Raw genomic sequence first — 5,000 nt, 5'->3', positions numbered from 1 at the left:
CATCACAATAGTACCTCCTGTCACAGCGCACAAACAATGACATGAGTCAAAGACACAGGTCTGACACAAGCATAGAATTGGAGCGCCGCCTCTAATAAGCCAAAGGTGCATCCTGACGTGACAAATCTGATCATGTCACAAGCATTCACTTACTATAATCACTATCAACGAACCTGCCGCCCCCCCCCCCTACACCTTTCCTTACAACAACGTGTAACCTAACCTAACCTATGTTGTGCCTTAACCTAACCCATGTTGTACCTTAACCTAACCCATGTTGTACCTTAACCTAACCCATGTTGTACCTTAACCTAACCCATGTTGTACCTTAACCTAACCCATGTTGTACCTTAACCTAACCCATGTTGTACCTTAACCTAACCCATGTTGTACCTTAACCTAACCCATGTTGTGCCTTAACCTAACCCATGTTGTGCCTTAACCTAACCCATGTTGTACCTTAACCTAACCTATGTTGTACCTTAACCTAACCCATGTTGTACCTTAACCTAACCCATGTTGTACCTTAACCTAACCCATGTTGTACCTTAACCTAACCCATGTTGTACCTTAACCTAACCCATGTTGTACCTTAACCTAACCCATGTTGTACCTTAACCTAACCCATGTTGTACCTTAACCTAACCCATGTTGTACCTTAACCTAACCCATGTTGTACCTTAACGTAACCCATGTTGTGCCTTAACCTAACCCATGTTGTACCTTAACCTAACCCATGTTGTACCTTAACCTAACCCATGTTGTACCTTAACCTAACCCATGTTGTACCTTAACCTAACCCATGTTGTACCTTAACCTAACCCATGTTGTGCCTTAACCTAACCCATGTTGTGCCTTAACCTAACCCATGTTGTGCCTTAACCTAACCCATGTTGTGCCTTAACCTAACCCACGTTGTGCCTTAACCTAACCCACGTTGTGCCTTAACCTAACCCACGTTGTGCCTTAACCTAACCCACGTTGTGCCTTAACCTAACCCACGTTGTGCCTTAACCTAACCCACGTTGTGCCTTAACCTAACCCATGTTGTGCCTTAACCTAACCCATGTTGTGCCTTAACCTAACCCATGTTGTGCCTTAACCTAACCCACGTTGTGCCTTAACCTAACCCACGTTGTGCCTTAACCTAACCCACGTTGTCCCCTAAAGTAACCCACGTTGTCCCCTAACGTAACCCACGTTGTCCCCTAACGTAACCCATGTTGTCGCCTAAACCTGCTCTGTAATTGTTATACGACTCGTTCAATTAGTGTAGTGTTGCCCACCCGCAACCCTCGCAATATAGTTCGCTACTCGCACTGCCCGCTCCCCTGTGTATCGCTTCATGTTAAACACCTTGCAAGTCTTGCTGACTTTCCACATGCTCCTGCTGTACACTGTAATGTGGATGGCAGCAGGACGTACATGCCGCCCCTCCCCACGTCCCCACCTTGCCCCCCTGCCTTCGCAAGCTGGTTGGTGAGAAGTTTGCATGTTCAATGCCCTTCGCATGCGACGTACTCAGGCTACGTTGTGGTGCGGCCTGTGTCAACCGTCCGCTAATGTCGTACGCGTAAACCACAATCTGTACTGCACATTCGTCCTTATGTACCGAATGATACATCGTGGCACATGTGTGACCGTACAACGACTGCGCCCAAAAACGGCGGACCATACAGTGCAAATATTGTGCACGCAGCTACGTGTCGTCTCCCTATGAGAGCTGGATTGCAGTGTGGTACGCCATAGAGACGTGTGGGAGGAACGGACGCCGTGGATGGCGATCAGCATGAGCTGTCTGTTGATGTATTCGGACCTAGTCGTCTCTCCTCACACACCGTGATGGCATGGTGCACCGCGTTCCATATCTGCGACATGCTACAGAGGCCGGTTGACAGTCGTTCGAGCAATGGACATCGCATACGTACGGGGGCCACCTTCCACGTATTGTCTAGGCGTGCACATTTTGTTGCGTGTATGTGGGCAGACGTAGTGTGGCGTGACACCTGACACAGGCATGCAATAATCGTTGAAGTTGCAAATGGCGATGGACGCCTGCGTTTTCTGGTGAAGTTACGCAAATGAACAAATGGTAACCTGTTGTGGTGCGGTTGTTCTCGCTAGGGGTGAATCGGTGATGGCGACGATAGGTTGAGGTACGAACCGGTTGTTCCAGCGATACCCACCATGCCGACGAAACTGAACGGCATCTGGGTGTGAAGCGATACGCGGCGGTGGCTGGGTGGGACCGTCCCCGGCCGGTGAGGGGGCGCCTCCCGGCGTGCTGGCCGCGCGGTGCGTGGGCGCACGCGCTACAGCCGGCTGGTGGGGGCGGCCAGTGGCAGGCGCGCCGGCCGACGGACGCGGCAGGCGTCGCAGCTGCGCGCCGGCGCACCCTGCGCGCGGCGCCGTGCGGCCAAAGTAGGTCCTCGCGGGCCCGGTGCGAAGCGCGGTGGACATCTTCAGTGTGCTGGTCCGATTGAGGACTGTGTGCGTTGAGGATGCGCCGCCGCCCGGCGCTCGGCGCCGCGACGCCGTCTGCTGCTCGGTCGCCCCAGCGGTTCTCGCTGGTGGTTTGTATCGCAGCTGTGCGGATGTGTTGGCGCGTGCGCTGTGCTGGGAGAGTTCGCTTCGGCACCCAAGTGGGGCTTTTGTCCTTCTGTGGCGCTGGCGTTGGAGCTGCCGGTCACCGTAGGTGGCGCGTGTTGTCTCCCGCCGGCAATGCCACGACAGCACGCTCCCGGGCCTCTGTCGGCAGCGGCAAGCTCAGTTGGGAGCACGGGTGGTCGCACCGAAAGCGTCTACTCGCCTAACTCCGGGCGATTGCGCCTCTCTCGAACCCGACCAAGTACTTGGGACGGCGCTGCGCGCCGCCGGGACCTGAGAGGGTTTCGAGGTGTATTGTGCAGGGGAGCTCAGCCTCCTCCTGTTTGCAGAATGATTGAGCGGACGCTTGCGTGTTCGCGCGGGCCCCCGGGACACACTCCCGGGCGGCCGGCTGCTCAGCTCTAGTTGACGCAGCTCCCTGGTTGATCCTGCCAGTAGTCATATGCTTGTCTCAAAGATTAAGCCATGCATGTCTCAGTACAAGCCGCATTAAGGTGAAACCGCGAATGGCTCATTAAATCAGTTATGGTTCCTTAGATCGTACCCACGTTACTTGGATAACTGTGGTAATTCTAGAGCTAATACATGCAAACAGAGTCCCGACCAGAGATGGAAGGGACGCTTTTATTAGATCAAAACCAATCGGTCGGCTCGTCCGGTCCGTTTGCCTTGGTGACTCTGAATAACTTTGGGCTGATCGCACGGTCCTCGTACCGGCGACGCATCTTTCAAATGTCTGCCTTATCAACTGTCGATGGTAGGTTCTGCGCCTACCATGGTTGTAACGGGTAACGGGGAATCAGGGTTCGATTCCGGAGAGGGAGCCTGAGAAACGGCTACCACATCCAAGGAAGGCAGCAGGCGCGCAAATTACCCACTCCCGGCACGGGGAGGTAGTGACGAAAAATAACGATACGGGACTCATCCGAGGCCCCGTAATCGGAATGAGTACACTTTAAATCCTTTAACGAGTATCTATTGGAGGGCAAGTCTGGTGCCAGCAGCCGCGGTAATTCCAGCTCCAATAGCGTATATTAAAGTTGTTGCGGTTAAAAAGCTCGTAGTTGGATTTGTGTCCCACGCTGTTGGTTCACCGCCCGTCGGTGTTTAACTGGCATGTATCGTGGGACGTCCTGCCGGTGGGGCGAGCCGAAGGCGTGCGACCGCCCCGTGCGTGCTCGTGCGTCCCGAGGCGGACCCCGTTGAAATCCTACCAGGGTGCTCTTTATTGAGTGTCTCGGTGGGCCGGCACGTTTACTTTGAACAAATTAGAGTGCTTAAAGCAGGCAAGCCCGCCTGAATACTGTGTGCATGGAATAATGGAATAGGACCTCGGTTCTATTTTGTTGGTTTTCGGAACCCGAGGTAATGATTAATAGGGACAGGCGGGGGCATTCGTATTGCGACGTTAGAGGTGAAATTCTTGGATCGTCGCAAGACGAACAGAAGCGAAAGCATTTGCCAAGTATGTTTTCATTAATCAAGAACGAAAGTTAGAGGTTCGAAGGCGATCAGATACCGCCCTAGTTCTAACCATAAACGATGCCAGCCAGCGATCCGCCGCAGTTCCTCCGATGACTCGGCGGGCAGCCTCCGGGAAACCAAAGCTTTTGGGTTCCGGGGGAAGTATGGTTGCAAAGCTGAAACTTAAAGGAATTGACGGAAGGGCACCACCAGGAGTGGAGCCTGCGGCTTAATTTGACTCAACACGGGAAACCTCACCAGGCCCGGACACCGGAAGGATTGACAGATTGATAGCTCTTTCTTGATTCGGTGGGTGGTGGTGCATGGCCGTTCTTAGTTGGTGGAGCGATTTGTCTGGTTAATTCCGATAACGAACGAGACTCTAGCCTGCTAACTAGTCGCGTGACATCCTTCGTGCTGTCAGCGATTACTTTTCTTCTTAGAGGGACAGGCGGCTTCTAGCCGCACGAGATTGAGCAATAACAGGTCTGTGATGCCCTTAGATGTTCTGGGCCGCACGCGCGCTACACTGAAGGAATCAGCGTGTCTTCCTAGGCCGAAAGGTCGGGGTAACCCGCTGAACCTCCTTCGTGCTAGGGATTGGGGCTTGCAATTGTTCCCCATGAACGAGGAATTCCCAGTAAGCGCGAGTCATAAGCTCGCGTTGATTACGTCCCTGCCCTTTGTACACACCGCCCGTCGCTACTACCGATTGAATGATTTAGTGAGGTCTTCGGACTGGTACGCGGCATTGACTCTGTCGTTGCCGATGCTACCGGAAAGATGACCAAACTTGATCATTTAGAGGAAGTAAAAGTCGTAACAAGGTTTCCGTAGGTGAACCTGCGGAAGGATCATTACCGACTAGACTGCATGTCTTTCGATGTGCGTGTCGTGTCGCGCAACACGCTACCTGTACGGCTCGCCGT

At 53.3% G+C, this 5,000-nt stretch overlaps 1 non-coding gene across 1 annotated transcript; it reads left to right on the top strand.

Moving 5' to 3' along the window:
• The first annotated feature begins 3,022 nt into the window (after window positions 1-3,022).
• Window positions 3,023-4,931, top strand: LOC124772181. The gene has a single exon (XR_007013849.1). It is a non-coding gene; the product is annotated as a small subunit ribosomal RNA (ribosomal RNA).
• Window positions 4,932-5,000: the final 69 nt, after the last annotated feature.

This window comes from Schistocerca piceifrons, unplaced genomic scaffold (genome assembly GCF_021461385.2).
Source record: "Schistocerca piceifrons isolate TAMUIC-IGC-003096 unplaced genomic scaffold, iqSchPice1.1 HiC_scaffold_936, whole genome shotgun sequence".
NCBI classification, from domain to species: domain Eukaryota; kingdom Metazoa; phylum Arthropoda; class Insecta; order Orthoptera; family Acrididae; genus Schistocerca; species Schistocerca piceifrons.
This window is presented reverse-complemented; position numbering and strand designations above follow the sequence as displayed.